Source organism: Triturus cristatus, chromosome 7, assembly GCF_964204655.1.
Source record: "Triturus cristatus chromosome 7, aTriCri1.1, whole genome shotgun sequence".
Classification (NCBI taxonomy): Eukaryota; Metazoa; Chordata; class Amphibia; order Caudata; family Salamandridae; genus Triturus; species Triturus cristatus.
The window spans coordinates 300,689,198-300,705,832 of NC_140590.1; positions in this window are offsets into that span (position 1 = coordinate 300,689,198).

The window sequence follows — 16,635 nt, forward strand, 5'->3', positions numbered from 1 at the left end:
GTGTGGTTGAAACAATGTCAGTTCATAACCGGTAAGTCTTGCTATGGTCAAATGTTGTGTTTGTGTTCGGTTCACAAGAACCTCTACTGCATGTGGTACTTGTACTGTCAATGGATGTCCTAACACTATGGCATCGCTTTGTCTGATTGCTAAAGCTGTCGCTGCCACTGATTTCAGGCATGCAGGCAAAGCCTGAGCTACGGGATCTAATGTACTGGAAAAATAAGCACATGGCTTGCGTGATCCTGCTTGATCCTGAGTGAGTACTGACAAGGCAGTACCTTCGCGTTCTGTAACAAAGAGTGTAAAATGTTTGCTATAACATGGTGTTGCTAAAACCGGTGCTTGACATAAAGCTTTCTTTAAGCTTTCAAAAGCTTGTGTATGTTCCTGAGTCCAAGGGAGAACAGTCGATGTGGCTGCCTCCTGTGTGGTTAACTGAATGAGTGGTTTTGCTAGAAATGCGTACTGAGGGATCCACTGCCTACAATATGAAGTGAGGCCTATGAAAGCCCGCACCTCCTTTTGTGTCTGGGGTATTGACATGTTAGCAATTAACTGGATGCGATCTGGTGTAAGCTGCCTTCCCTCCTTGGACAGCGAGTGACCAAGATAAATAACTCGCTGGACACAGAATTGCAGCTTAGAAGGAGACACCTTGTGCCCCTTGTCGGCTAGGAAATGTAAAACTGTCAGAGAAGCTTTTTCACATTCTGGCTCGCTTCTCGCTGTGATCAGCAGATCATCGACATATTGAAGCAGTGCAGTATTGACTGGCATGTGGATACTGTCAAGTTCTCGTTTCAGTGCTTGGCTGTAAATGCTGGGGCTTTCTGTGAATCCTTGGGGAGCGCGTGAGAATTTAAAGCTGCGCCCATTTAAACTGAATCCGAACAAATATTGGCTTTCCGGATCTATTGGGACGCTGAAAAAGGCATTCTTGAGATCGATTACAGTAAAGAATGTTGCTTCGGAATCAATTGCTGTCAACAATGATGATATATCAGGGACCACAGGGAATTGTGGTACAATACACTTGTTTAGTTCACGCAAATCAATAACCAATCGGTACACTGGTGGGGCAGTAGGATCAGTTCGTTTAAGAATCGGAATTATCGGTGAATTACATACATTGGAGTCTGTTTCTACAACTACTCCCTGGGCAATCAGCTCATCAATGATTTTCAGCAAAGCCACTACAGCATCATGCGGTAACTTGTATTGTCGCATTCGTGGTAGTACCACTCCTGCTTTCAGTGTGACTCGATAGGGTGTAATGTTCATGCAGCCAACATCCGTAGGGCCTTGTGCCCATAGATGTACTGGTAAAGTCTGTAGTCGGGGATCCATGTCTCTAGACACATAGTGACCTTTAAAATCACGTAAAAACAACCTTACTCCTTCCGGAGAACAACATATTATGGCTCCTAGTGCTTTCAGAGTTTTAATTCCTAACAGATTTTCTGGGCATGACTTAGTAAGCAATAAATCTGTAGTTCGTGTCAAAGGTCCTATCGTAAGTGGTAGAGGCTGTGATACTTCATTAACAATAGGTTTTCCTGAAAAACCAAGGGAAACATTTTGAGAGCCTGAGAGGGGTGCCCCTGGAACTTCACTACGTTTTATGGTTGTTCGACTTGCCCCTGTATCGAGTAAGAATTTTCTATCTTGGCCTAATAATTCACTATGTACATAAGGTCCTTCTTGATCTACAGGGATCTCGATAAGCGGTAAGTCAACTTCCCTCTCTAGGCTGGTTCATGCGTAACGCTGATACTCAGGGTATTCATACTGTGCAGTCTGATACATTTGTCGTGTTGTGGTTTGTGTGGCAGTAGCAGGCAACGGTGGTGCAGCTGGCACAAACTGTATGGGTTGCTGTGAGGCTGGCATGGACTGTTGCTGAACTGGCATGGACTGTCCATGCTGCATAGCTCCTTGTTCATTCTGATCTTGTCTAACTAATCGTGGTCTCTCCTTTGCAATACCTGTAGCTATATTACGTTTCAGGACTGGACAATCGTGTACATAATGGCCCAGTTGTTTACAGTAATTGCAGGTTCCTTTTACAGGAACTGCAGAATCACCAGAATGTGTCACACCCTTTTTGTGACCATCTGCTGGTACTGTCTGAGAAACTAGCATTTTCATTTTTGTATCCTTCATGCGTCTATGCTCGTGTTCTTGTTCATCCCTAATTCTATTGTGATGATACTGTAACATTTGTAGCATTTGCGACGGAGTGTTACTTTGCCAGGTACTCTCGAATTTCAATATTCTATTCTTTACTGGAGGCAATGCATTTTCCACTAATTTTGTCACAAATAAATGTGGATATGAGTCACTACTTGCTTTTATACCACTATTTATACCAAAACATTTTTCAAATCGAGCATAATAATCGCTTGTGTCTTCATCTTGCTTTTGTTTGCAGGCTGTGATTGCACCCCAATCTCTCTTCATGAATACGCTCTATTTCTTTACGTATTTTTCGGCACATGGCTATTATACAATTTTGCTTATCGTGTCTCCCTTCTGATATATTCTGACTCCATTTTGTAAGAATAAGCATTGCATTCGGGTCTACCCCCGGACGGTCTTGATTTCTGATCACACAGTTTATGAGGAAAACGTAACAGTTCCCCCTGTATCTCTACTTTCTGGAATTCCATAGCTCTGTTAATACATCCTGGATCTCGTCCTGTTTGAACAAAATGATATATGTTATCTAGATGCGTAATCATCCCTGGTAACCTCGCTAAATACTCTGCGGCTCGCCTGATACGTAATGATGCCAGGACCATTTCATCCTCTTTACCAACCACCGGGTCATATCTACAATTTACAAGGAGTTCTTTAAGCGTACGTTCACTTACGAATTTAGGTGTACGTGAATGTGCTGACTCTTGAAAGACAAGTTTATTTATTCTAGGTGGTGTAAAGGTACTGCTAGCACCTCCCGTGGCCCCATCTGGGGCGTCGGGTGTGAATGGGTTCGTTGAACGTGACACAGCAACTATGGGTGTCGATACCTCTGTAGAGTCGACTGCGGAGACAGATGCGGAAACAGATGTGCTTGCCGAAGCTTGTGTCGGGACTTGCTGTTGCACGGGGACAGATACCTGATCCTGACGTTGAACCCCTACACCAGACGGTCTATGTGGTGCGGCGTTAGCATACTCGGGAGCTGCGTCGTCTAGATATGAGGAAAGAAAAACATCTTCTGCGGTTCTGGGATGCCCTTTTGGATGTACCTTAATTGGAAATAATGGGGGTGGCAAGTCTTTTGGCATCTCTGGAGCAGCCTTAGGTAGTCCTTCGGCTAGAAGGGGATACATACCATTCATAAGAGCATTTCTTTGTCTATTTACTTGTTCTGATTTCACTCGGATACCTTCCTCAATTAATAGATTTTCTTGAACTTTATTTGAACTTTCTTTACTCCTCTCTTCTTGTCTACGTGCTTTTTCTGTACGTCTATGAGATTCTTTACGCCATAACTCAACAGCGTCTTTCTGTGACTGTCTGACCTTTCTTTTCCATAACTCTTCCTCCACTTTCATGATGCACTCTGCATCCCAGGTTCCCGCTACGGGCCACCTTTGACTTTCCGGCAATCCCTTGGTATAATCTACCCATAGATCAAGAAACAATATGGCATCTAAGCCATGCTTATGGTACATGAAATGCCCTGGAGTGTCCCTAGGAGGAATAGGAACCGCTTCTTCAAGCACCCCTTTTCTGGTAGTAATCTGTCTTAACTTCGAGAAGAGCGGCATATTGACAACTGATCTGATACTTACTCTTGAACTCACTTAATACGAAAAAACACAATAATGAACAGTGAACAATGAACACTCATTCATACCACAATATGCAAGACATTTAAACACTTTAAATATTGAACATTAAATATTTTAACAATGACCGACAATGATGACAGTCTGCCTAACTAATCACCACGCTGAATTCTTGACAATAACTGCATACTTCGGAATACTTGATATACTGCTAAACAGTACATATACACTGCTAAACAGTGCAGACCGGATTTGTGTACCCAAATCCGTCTTGACCGGCACAACCTATGTGCGCGTCAACACGCCTCCCCGGCGATGGTACTCACCGAGTAGCTCCTTGAAACGGAAGGCCTCAGAGAATGGACAGGACTCGATGACTGCGGACAGCGGACCCTCTGGACATCGGGATTTCGAGAAACCTGGTGGGCCTCTGTATACCTCGGATCTTGCTCTCTCAGCTAGGCTCTGGTCGGGATACTTCGCACTTCTCACCGCCTCGTCTGGGTTGATCGCAGCCTCAGTCGCCCCCGCTTGACCGGAGGGAGCTTACAGGAAATCCTGCTGGTACGCGTTTATGGTCCGTCCAGCTGTGGCAGGAGACCGGGCCTGCAACGCACCGCCGGCGCGTGAGATGAGAAAGTGTCCCTATTCGGGCGCCATTATGTGGTAAATAAAATCTTCTTTACCGGACTGAATTTCATACGGAATCTTAAAATAAAGTAAAATAGCTCAAAATAACAAGAGGCAGAATCCGTGGTATAAGAGGTTTTCTAAATGGGCTTTATTCCATTCAAAATGGCCGACTCGAGTCGCGGCCTTCAGGTTCCGTCACCACGAGGGTTCAGGAAGTGAAGTACAATACTTTATTGACAGACATGCATTTTTATAATAAGTACATTACAATGAAACGAATGTAGAAGGCGTAACATTTGATAAGAAAAGTGACATAACAGGTACGTAATCGAAACTAGGCGTAATAAGGAATAAAAGAAACATGATTGGTTAGGATTATCAGACATAGGTGGATCTATAAGATAATACTTGGCATAGATGCGCGCGCAGCAGCATGACGTGTGAGTGACGTGCAACTAGGGGGTGAAGGGGACTTGACATTTAGCTCTACATGTGGAGACGAGAAGTCTGGTGGGTCAAGTCAACCTAATCCCAAATCATATCTAACATCCTATGTTTAAAGAACTATGTTATCCACAAGGAAGGACTCTCGGACAGAATCTAGTCTATACTGACTGTGTGCGTGCACAAACGTCTAAGTGTCTATATGAGATGCGAGAGGCAGAAAACTTTCCATGGCAGCAGGGCTATGAATCACTTGCAGGAGGACGGAAAGGCTGAGTCCTTTGCTTGGTAGCTGGAGGAATGTTTACTTAAACTACTAGACAGGAATGCATCGGCTGAAGAGCAAAATAGATAATTCGAAGGTGAAATACAGCTTCTTGGCAGGCAGTCGAAAACTGGCCGAGGCAGGCACCGTTAGCTGCACAGGGAGTAGGACAAAGTTCATGGATACAGATGCAATCTCAAGCTGAAGCTGTCAGAGACAGAGAGCAGGGAAAGGCTTTGAGGACAGAATCGGGCCTACTTGCCTGAACTGTAAAAATGTAGTAATTTAGCCATATAAAGTCGGTGGCCTTTCATACTTAGGAATCGAATATCCAGCCCATTGATGGCGGATCTGACAGAGAACATGTCGACGGTAGACACACATATGTTTGCGTCTTAGAAACTGGAACTGGAGGGAACATACATGTACTTGTAACATGCATATAGAACCGTTGGGGTCCAAGATAGGGGACATAACTGATCAGGAAAATCCACATTTCCACAGCATCTGTGGGTGCTCCACCCTTTTCCTTCCATGGGAGGCAACAACTTGTTGGCTGCCCCAGCACCTGTACATTCCTTTCAGTCCTGGAATGTGGGTGACAGTGTGTGTTCCCTTAGGCTCTCTTAGTTGAGTGGGGTTTAACATGAGGATACAGTCTTGTTGCATGATCTCAGTGTGTGTATTGTGCTGCCACCGCCAGGGGTGGGTATGCATGTGTAATTTGTCATCACACCCACATGTGGTGTGTCATGCAGTGGGGGAAGGACATCCATCCTCATGGGAGTGGGACACTGCTGTCAGTGATGTGTTGTCATGGCACTCTCAACATTGTCGCACATTGTGGATGCCTTCATGTACCCATGGAGTTTAGCTCATCGGAGGATGATGTACACACCCCCATGTCTCTGTCCACTGCTGGGAGTCCTCTGCACCCACCCCTCATTTGTCTGGGCACTGCTGGGAGTGATAGGCACCCACCCCTCATATGTCTATCCACTGCTGGGAGTCCTCTGCACCCACCGCCATATGTCTGTCTACTGCTGGGGGTCCTCTACACCCACCCCTCATATGTCTGGACACTGCTGGTAGTCCTCTGCACCCACCCCTCATATCTCTTTCCACTGCTGGGAGTCCTCTGCACCCACCCCTCATTTGTCAGGGCACTGCTGGTAGTGATAGGCACCCACCCCTCATTTGTCTGGGCACTGCTGGGAGTGATAGGCACACACCCCTATGTGTCTGTCCACTGGCGTGGTACGAGCCATACCCGCGCGCTGAAGGCCTGGGTACGGCCCGTACCCCTACGGCACCCCAACTTTGGGGGTGCTGGTCGTACCCATGCCTTTGGGACGTGGGTACGGGCCGTACCGCCATTGTTGGTGCGACGTAGGGGTAGGCGTGGTACGATCCGTACCCACGCGCTGAAGGCCTGGGTACGGCCCGTACCCCTACGGCACCCCAGCTTTGAGGGTGCGGGCCGTACCCATGCCTTTGGGACGTGGGTACGGGCCGTACCGCCATTGTTGGTGTGACGTAGGGGTAGGCGTGGTATGAGCCGTACCCACGCGCTGTAGGCCTGGGTATGGCCCGTACCCCTACGGCACCCCAACTTTGGGGATGCGGGCCGTACCCATGCCTTTGGGACGTGGGTACGGGCCGTACCACCATTGTTGGTGTGACGTAGGGGTAGGCGTGGTACAGCCCGTACCCACGCTCTGAGGGGCGTGGGGACGTCCCGTACCACCATTGTGGTGGTGACGGGTACGCGTCCACGTCCACTTCCGTTGTGGCGGGACGTGGGATTGGTGGACACGCCCCCCGAAGTGACCAGACCATGGAGGTAATTGTTGTGCAGGATATCTTTGTTTTTTGTGGGGTGTGGGTTATGTTTCCTGCCCCTTGCACCCCCCCCCCCCCCCTTTTGCCCCTGGGGGTTGTTCTGACCTTCTGCGGCGTCTGCGTCGGTTTCGGAACACGAGGTCGTAGGCTATGAGGGCCGGGATGATGCGTAGGTTGGGGTCCATGGCTGTCCGGCGCGTACCGGTGCTCCTTGTTCACGTCGTCCTCAATTTCCCAGCAGTTTTTGGCGCCCGTAAAAAATGCTACGTGCGGAGTGACGTGGCCACGAATCGTACTTGCTGGTCTGTAAAACGCTGCCTGACTCCGTCCGGACGTCGCGTATGCGCCGTCCAGGTTCAGATTTGTATGTATTTTTTTGCCGGTCGGTCTTTTGTACGACTCGTACGGAAATGGTATTTCTGTACGAATCGTACTTGCGAGTTTGTAAGGTGTTTTTCCCGGGTACGAGTCGGACGGAGAAAACGCTCCGTATGACGATTCGTACACGGGTTTTACCGGATCGGAATCGGCACCTCTGTTGCAGGCTATCGATTTGGATCTTTTCGTTTTACTACGTACCTAGAAGTGATACACACGAACATTGCATACCCAAAGTGGAACTATCGTTTTGGTAAATATTACTTAGATATTCCTTCAACATAGTAGTACTATCCTATATTAATTTGAACCCATTTGTGAAATGATATAGAGGTTACCTCTGTGAGAACATGGCTTTGTTAGAATATATTATAAGTTGTGAATAAAATGGCTAGTTCACCCCCTTGGTCTGTCTACTTCATAATATAAATGATAACACTGACTACGGTTATGGCATGGTCCAATTTGATCATACAGCCATATATATATGGTAGTTTAATGTGCTCATGGTTAATCTTGACCATCTAAAAATTGAGTGAATTTTGTTAATTATGGAAATTGAAACTTTTTGGTTACTATGTTATGTTTAAATGTATATTATACCGATATTCGCAGGACATTTTAATTGCACTTAACTCGTCAGATTGGGCGAGCATCATTGCTGATTCAACATATGGAATTTTTCAACTTTCTTTATACTGTTTTGGTGAGGATATCTTTGTTAATATTGTTATAGTTTCTTATTTTCATTTTTATCTTTATGCTGCTTTCGTGAAGAAATATATCTATTTGTTAATTGTTTATTATTTAGACCTTATTTTTGTCAGAATGTTTTAAAGGTTTAGTGTCATAATTTTTGTAATATTAGTGTTTTTGTGTATTAGTTATATATATATCTTTATGTGTGATATATATATTTTTTTAATGTCTTTTTATATGTATGTATATGTCTGACTATATATGTGTGGTTATTTATGTGTCGTTATGTATTGTTTACAGCCCTGATGAAGTTCTCGAGTCCCTCAATCCCAATTCTTAAAACTAGAGCCTACTGATTGGGACAGAGGGCGTTTTTACCCTCAGGCCATTTTGCTAGAATTGGAGACTCAGTCCCCTGTCCTGAGGTTAATTAAAAATAATAATATAAGGGTAAGGGATACACTGCCCCCCATCGGCCCTGTAGGAGGGAGGGACCCCCCAGGGGTCTAAATAAAAAAGATATTATTTAAAAAGTCTATTTTTAGCGGAACTCCTGCTGGATTTATTGGGAAAAAAAGAAACACCTGTCAGTGTTGTAATTTTCATATTATTTAGGGAATGGAGGCATGTCTCCTCCCTCCCTTCCTCACTCCATGGGCCAAAGATGGGTCCTGGGGACCACATCCGCCAGGACCAAATTATTGTAAAAGGGGAAGGGTGTGCCCCTCTTTCCTGAATCTTAGAAGGCCACGAGGACCCCATCCCCTGGGCGCCAGAAAATGTATTTCTAGGAGAGGGGCACATGCCCCCCCCCCCCCATGAGCCTGTAGTGGTCCTTGAGACCCCATATGCCAGGGTCAAGCACTAGTTTTAGAAGTGGGGGTGTGTGGACCCCTTCCCCAAGCCCAAATGGGCCCCGGGGATTCCATAACTAGAGATGGGGGGGCCTGCTGACCTCAAGCCTAACAAGGCCCCAGGGACCCCATCCTCTGGGACATCGTTTTAATTAAACCCCGAATGATATGTTTTGTGGGTGCCCCGGGTGGGCACCGGGGCATCTACTAAAAAATGGATTAGATCCCAGTGGTTGGGGGTCACCGGCGTCTCTTATGGCTTGGGGAGGAGAGCCATGCACCTCTCCCCTATAATTAGTCCTTGGCCACGGGTGATGTGGTCTTCGGCCCCTTTGGGCTCGTGGCGGGGGTGCACGTACCCCCCCTAACCTTGTATAAATGTTGTTGGTCCCCAGAGGGTGGGGCACCAGGGGCCTTTTAACTCGTTCAGTGCTCATGACGAGCTGAGCTCCTCATAATGGCTGCGGCCCGCCCATGCGCGATTAATTCCCCGCCTATGCGGGAGAATTAATCAGTGGCGGGGTCGTGACGAGCTCAGCTTGTCATGAGCACAGCTCCACTGTGAGTCATGATGAGCTGAGCTCGTCACGAGCACAGCGGCGCCGCGGCCCACCCCCAAGCACCGCGGGGGAATTACCCCTGCAGGGAAGGGGTTAGGCTTGTGGAGGGGAGCCACACGCCCCCTCCCCTATAGTTAATCAATGGCCCATTTGGGCTACGAGATGTGTGCCGTGTGATCTTCTCCTCTATTATAAATGTTTTTGGCCCCTAGGTCTGGGGGTCTACAGTCCCAGGGAGGGCTGCCTGCGTGATCCTCCCATAATAATATGTTTGTCTGCCCCGGGGATGTGGCCCCGGGGTCAACAGAGACTTGGGAGGGGGTGGGAAGGAAGCCATGCTCCTCCCTTGCTCTCTTTATTTATTTTTTATTTTAAAAGGCCCCAGTGGATGGTGTTCCCAGGGCCAGTAGTGGCTTGTGGAGGGGTGCCATGGTAATAAAATATTACTTTACTTTGAAAATAAACCCTAGGAATTCACGGAAACAAACCCCCAAAGATTAAATTGATGTTATAGTAAGGTGAACATTTCTGTGCCAATATAACATTTTAGATAAAAAAAACACTGAAATTCACCGGGTATAGTTCTCTCTAGGATCTAAAAAATCATGCACTATGGCAACTATAAGTCACGCCCTCACCATGCACTACTAAATACCTCCCATATTACATCACTTGTGATGTTCTGTGACATCACTGCAACATCTGAAATTACATCTTTGATGACACGACGTGCATGGTGGGGGCGCAAGTTATAGTTACCTCCTAAAACTGTCTTTAAAAAAAGCAGCTTAGCTAGAGCGCTCTTTTCCCATGATCCATCTGCACAGAATGTGACATCACTGGATTTTTTCATCATCTATTTGTACAGGAAGTGACATCACTGGATCTCCCATCATCTATCTTCACATAAGTGGCATCAATGGTTTCCCACCAAAACTGACTTCACTTGAAAGCTTCAGCATGAACGTGCAGTGGGCGCACCATTGGCGTGCCCCACACACGCCACCGAAAACCTACTTTACCAGCTTGAGTGGTGTCACAGGAGACAAGCCCACACGGATCATATGGTCTGACTACACCCTCATCAACTTCAGCATGCCCATCCCACACTACCGTAGAAACATTACCAAATCTTCACAAAGGGACTGGAACAAGATCTTAGAAGTATCCTTGTCACGCCACCGAAAACCTACTTTACCAGCTTCAGTGGTATCACAGGAGACAAGCCCACACGGATCATATGGTCTGACTACACCCTCATCAACTTCAGCATGTCCATCCCACACTACCGTAGAAAAATTACCAAATCTTCACAAAGGGACTGGAAGAAGATCTTACAAGTATCCTGGTCTTCCGAACACTGACACCTCTGGTCTCATCATAACAACATTCTTTTACAATCCATCTCCCACTTTAACACCTGAATCACTGCCTGAGCTGAAACCCTGGCACCTCTCAAAGGCAACAAAGTCCAGAGAACAAGACCACAAGGAAGTTGGTATACAGACTCACCAAACGCCTCTGCAAGCACCTCAGCAACGCAGATGGAGACATAGTCAGAATGATACTGACAAGAGCACTTACAAATTCACTCTCAGACGCTACAGTCAGCAAATGAGAGCCACCAAATGCTCCGTTCTCACCAACTGCATTGAAACCAGCACTAAAAGCGTCTAGGAAATTTGTGCCGTAGTAAAAGACTACACCCCTCCAGCAGCAAGCTCCACCAGCAGAACCCCCTCTCAAGACTTCTGCACCCAGCTGTACGCATTCTTCAGCAACAAGATCAATAGTATCTACAAAAACCTTGAGCCTCAACCAGACCCTTCCACCTTTGCAGCCCACATGCCTACCTCTACCAACACCCAGAGGACCACCTTGATCCAACTTACCCACTCAAGAAATCACAACAACCATGCAATCCATGCACTCCGGAGCACCCTCAGACTCTTGCTCTTACCACATCTTCATCAAAGGACTGGACACCATCAGTGCAGCCCTCACCCTGACCCTAAACGACTCAATCATCACAGCCACCTACATCGAACATCTAGAAACATGCCATAGTACTCCTCTTCCTCAAGAAACCCTCAGCAGACTTGAAAGACGCTAGCCAACTACCGGCCTATCTTCCTGCTTTCCAACCTTGCAAAAGTAATGGAAAGGATGATAAACAAACACTTAGCCACCCACCTCACTGGCAAAAACCCCCTTGCACGACTCAGTCCGGATTCTGAACCAACCCCAGTACAGAGACCACCATCATTGCTGCCACGGACGACATCAGGATGCCCATAGACAGGGGTGACACCGTGGCTCTTATCCTACTAGATCTGTCCATAGCATTTAACTTAGACTGCCACCTGGAGTGGAGAGGTGTGGTGCAGCGGCCGAGGGCAGCTGACTTCGGAGCACAGGGTTCACGGTTCGATCCCGGCTCCGGTGCCAGCTCAGCTCAGCACTATGTGACTCTGGGCAATAGCTCACTTAATTTCCACGACGGCCCCCAGCGCCTTGAGACCCGTAAGGATGAGTAGTTCGCAATTTACAAATACAGATTTACATTGACCTCATCCTTATCCAACAACTGCACAAAGATGGCATCCAAGGTCTTGCACTTTGCTGGATTTACGCCTTCCTAAAAGGGCGCAACCAGTCAATCAGCCTGTCCCTCTTTGCCTTGGACGCCATCAATCTCAACTGTGAAGTTCCAGAAGAATTCTCACTCAGCCTCATACTGTTCACCAAACCATTTTCCCTTGGATGGTACAAAGCAGTACGCCTGTGATTAGTGATTAAGGCATACTTTCCTGAACATTGTCTTACAAACAATGTTCCACTATGTCTAGCCCTAATTTCTGCCATGGTCCACAAGGAAATTCTGTTGGAGGGGTAGATGTTTCTTATGACTTGTGGGGTGTGTCGCTCCTCGTACAGGACAAACAACACCTAACATGCTTCTTGATTATTTCTGGCCTTTCTTTTCACCCCAGAGGTTCCACCATCACCTTCATGTAGACTTCTCAGTACCACAGGAACGACTGGTTGTCTCCTCGATACAGTTTACTCCCTTCTCAGATCAATTCATCCCTTATTGCCTTCTAACTATCTGACACAATCCTTCTCTGCAATCCTTTAACCAAACAATTTTTGAGCTCCGTCATCCTATCTCGATACATTTCAGATTTCAACTTCTTTTAGGTTTAACTCTTTATTTATTAGTAGTTTCATTGTACATACAGTCGTAGCTCTGCCGTTTAATACACTTGAAACAAGGAAGTATTGACAAGACTCTAGTGCTGGCAGGTCTGACATGTCCCTCACTGACGTTATCCTTCACCCTGGTTATGTGAATCAGTCCATTTGGTAAAGTATGACTTGGCCTACTTTGAGGAGGGTAAGAACTTGCCCCCGACCCTAAACAATAAAACTCCCTCCCTCACCGTCCCCCTCCCCAGCCCCCTCACTCACTGGTATGCAGTTTTTTCCTTTCACAAAACCTTCATCTCGAGCCTCGGCTCTGTGCCTTCACCGTGCCTCTGAGTTATCCTCCGTTGCTGTTAGTCGAAGGAGGCGGAGGTATTTGGGGCATGTAATCTCATAAAATTCGTTGGACAGTAAGGAGAGAAGGGGTTTCTACACCTCCCTGAAAATGGAGCCCCAACCCTTAAGAGAGGCCTGGATGCGTTCCATCCCCAAAATGTACCACAATTTATGGAGCCACCCCGTGTGAGTGGGTTCTGTTGCCGTGCCCCACAACGTTATTATGTTTTGCAACGCTGCCCCCTACTCCATCTGCTTTCATTTGCGGGACTTCAGTGGGAAGGTAACGGAATTGGGCAATCCTAGAACCACATAGCTTGGGAATCTGCATCTCAAACTGTCCGTCAATTTTGTTTAAAATCTTCGGCCAGTACTTAGATAGAACCGGGCAGTCCCATATCAAATTGAGTAGAGCCCTCCCCCCCCCCCCCGCCAGGAAGTTGGGCTGCGGTATGGGTTCCCTTGATACAGTCGCATACCAGTATGTAGCTATCTTAAACGCGGTTTCCTTACAGGCAGTGTTCCGCACTGTTTGTTTGCCCTGTAATACATGTCTCCCCATTCCTTCCTCATCAGATCCCTACCTAATTATCTCGTCCACCATCTCTGACAGGGGGTCGGCTCTGTTGGGGCTGGCTTGCGGAGTATGTCGTATAGATCAGAGACCTTTTGTCCGATGTCCTTGTGACCAGCCATTTTTCATACTTCGTCAACTTTCTGTTCACCTTGGGGTGTATGTCGGGGTGTAGAAGCCAGTGTCGCACCTGCATGTATCGATGCCATTCAGTTTCTGGAAGCGTGTAATCTTGCCCCACTTGTGTGAAGGGAATAATCCTGTCTAAATCAAACAGGTGGCCTGCTGCTGTACAAGGTGTGGCTTGCCATGCTCGAAAAGCCTCGACATCCATAATCGGTGAGAATTTCTTATTTTCGAGGGCGTCATCGGGGAGGGAAATGACATAAGCTTTTTCTCCGTGGCCGTCCCTTCCCAAGCGTCCAGCACCGCCCTAGGAATGGGGGAGCCCATAAGGCCTTGTGGCCTATCGGCCTTTTTCAGGAAGGCTACCTTCCACAGAGAGATTTGGACTAAAGCTCTATCTTGGAACAGCCACCATTTCTCTGATTCCTCCCGGCTCCATTCCACTAAGTATCTCAGTTGAGATGCTCTCTAGTACTCTTCAAGGTTCGGGATCCCCAACTCTCCATCCTCCGCCCTCAAGTAGCCTAATTCCTGGTGCATGTGTGGTCTCGCTCCTGCCCAAACAAATTGAAAAATCTCCTTCTGTAAGGCTTTGAGTGTCCCTCTCTGTGGCTTGGCCGGAAGCATCTGAAACGAGTATAATGCCTTTGGAGGGATCGAGATCTTTATTGAAGCCACTCAGCCCATTTATGACAGGTGGTGTCACCACCATGCTAGTAGGTTTTTCGTGATCTGTCTAGTGAGTTTGTCATAGTTTGTGCTGATCGTTTGTTGGACCGTCGGAGCTAGCTCAATCCCTAGGTAGGAGATCGACTTTCTTACTTGAATCCCTAAAAACGATCTTGCCCCAGCCTGGAGCCCAGCTGGACTCGGCTAGGTTTAGGATCTGCGATTTCCCCACGTTGACCTTTAGCCCAGACACCCTTCCAAATATCTCTAACTCTCTTAGGAAAGCTGGGACTGACCTCCATGGGGTCTCAAGTGAGGCCAGAATGGCATCCCCATACAGACTTATGGTATGCCTCTCCCCACCAAAGGGTATGCCCGTGACGTCCGGATTGTCACGTATCCTCTGTGCCAGCGGTTCGATGTATAGAACACACAGGAGGGGCGACAAAGGGCACCCCTGCCTGGTGCCCCGTTGAATTGGGAAAGGGCGAGACGAAATCCGGTTGACCCTAATAGAGGGGGTGGGGGAGCTATAACAGCTCGCTATCCATGCTCTAAAGCGTTCCCCTATCCAGAAGTGAACCAGCGTGCGTTCTAAGAAACCCCAATCAACTCGGTCGAGCGCTTTCTCGGCATCGACCGTCAACAGTAATGCGTCCATATTCATGCATTGGGCCTTGTCTATCAGGTGAAGGATCTGTTTTGTGTTGTCCCCTCCTTAACAATTTTGTATGAATCCCGCTTGGTGTGGTTCTGTTATTCCGGGTATCATCGGACCCAGTCTCGCCGCCAAAATGCCCGTTAACAGATTGAGGTCCACGTTCAAAAAGGACACTGGACGGTACGAGCTGCACTTCGTCGTGTCCTTCCCTCGCTTAGGGAGGACCACTAGAGACGCTGTCAACATATCGGGAGGAATCGAGCCCCGCCCCACAAATGAATTAAACAAACGTGTCACGATTAGAGCGAGCAGTTGGCAAAAGGACTTATAGAAACCCTCGAAGAAGCCATACAGCCCCGGTGACTTAAGAGGTTTAAGAAGTGCTATCGCCCCTATCACCTCCTCAATCCCAATCAGAGAGTCCAGCGACTCTGCTCGGTCCTTAAGTAGCGCTGCTTTCCGTACCCCTTGCAAGTAGTTTGTCGCCGTGTTATCCGATATATCCTCTTTGGAGTATAAGTCTGTGTAGAAGTCCCGGAATGCCAGTGCTATGTCCTCGTTGTCTGTTAAATGCTCCCCACGGTCAGTCTCTATAGTCTGCCCCTCGTCTGCTGGTTTCGTGCCCTCAGTTTGCTTGCTAGCATACGTGCCGTCTTGTCCCCACCATTATAGTATGAGTGCTTTAGCCTCAGTGCTGCGTATTTCACCCTGTCCAGGTCCAGCCCCGCCAATTGTGCTTGTACCGCCTTTAACTGTAGTCAGACCCTTGGTGCCCCCGTCCGACTATGCACTCTTTCCAACTCCCAACACCTGTGCTGGGATATCAGTCCTTTTTTCTTTACGCTTGTGAGAAGTTGGCCTGATATATGATGTCACTAGTTCTAGTGTACACCTTGTATCAGTCCAAATAACCCTTATGGTGATTGGTTGTAAAGTCAACCTTATAGACCAGCTATCCTAGTGGTAGCATGGACAAGAGCAGTCTTAGGCTAAACTCTGAATGGCATGTGAAGCCAGCTGTTATACCATATGTAATCCCTTGAATACCAAATGAAAGGACACCACAACAGATATATATAAAAATAGAATGTATTTATTCTAGTCAAACCCTCAGCACTCTTTATGAGATTCGAGGTAAGTACAACACAGTCTTATTTAAGCATACATTAAGTCACACAGGTAAGTAATACAGTTAGGCCCTAGGGGCCACGCAAACCATATACTAAGTAAGTGGTATAAGAACCACAGTCACGAACACAGGATAGGCCGAGGCCTAGGGAATCGCTGGGGCTACACTATACTACCAAAGGTTAGGAAGTGGGAGGCCCACGGGATTCAGGTGCAGAGTGGAAACACTCACACGTAATGCGTAAAAGTCGATAGAATTACTAGCAGTTAGAAGTTAACAGTTTTAGAACACTTCTGGTATAGCTAGAAAGTCGAGACTCGGAAACTAGACCCTAGGATAGTCAATACCCTTGTGAGCACCGAAGTACTCAAGTTACCCCAGTATTGGAACTGTCATAGATTCTCATGCTTTGTATCATTCCCCGTCGTCGGAATGGGAGCCTTGGTAAATAAAAAATA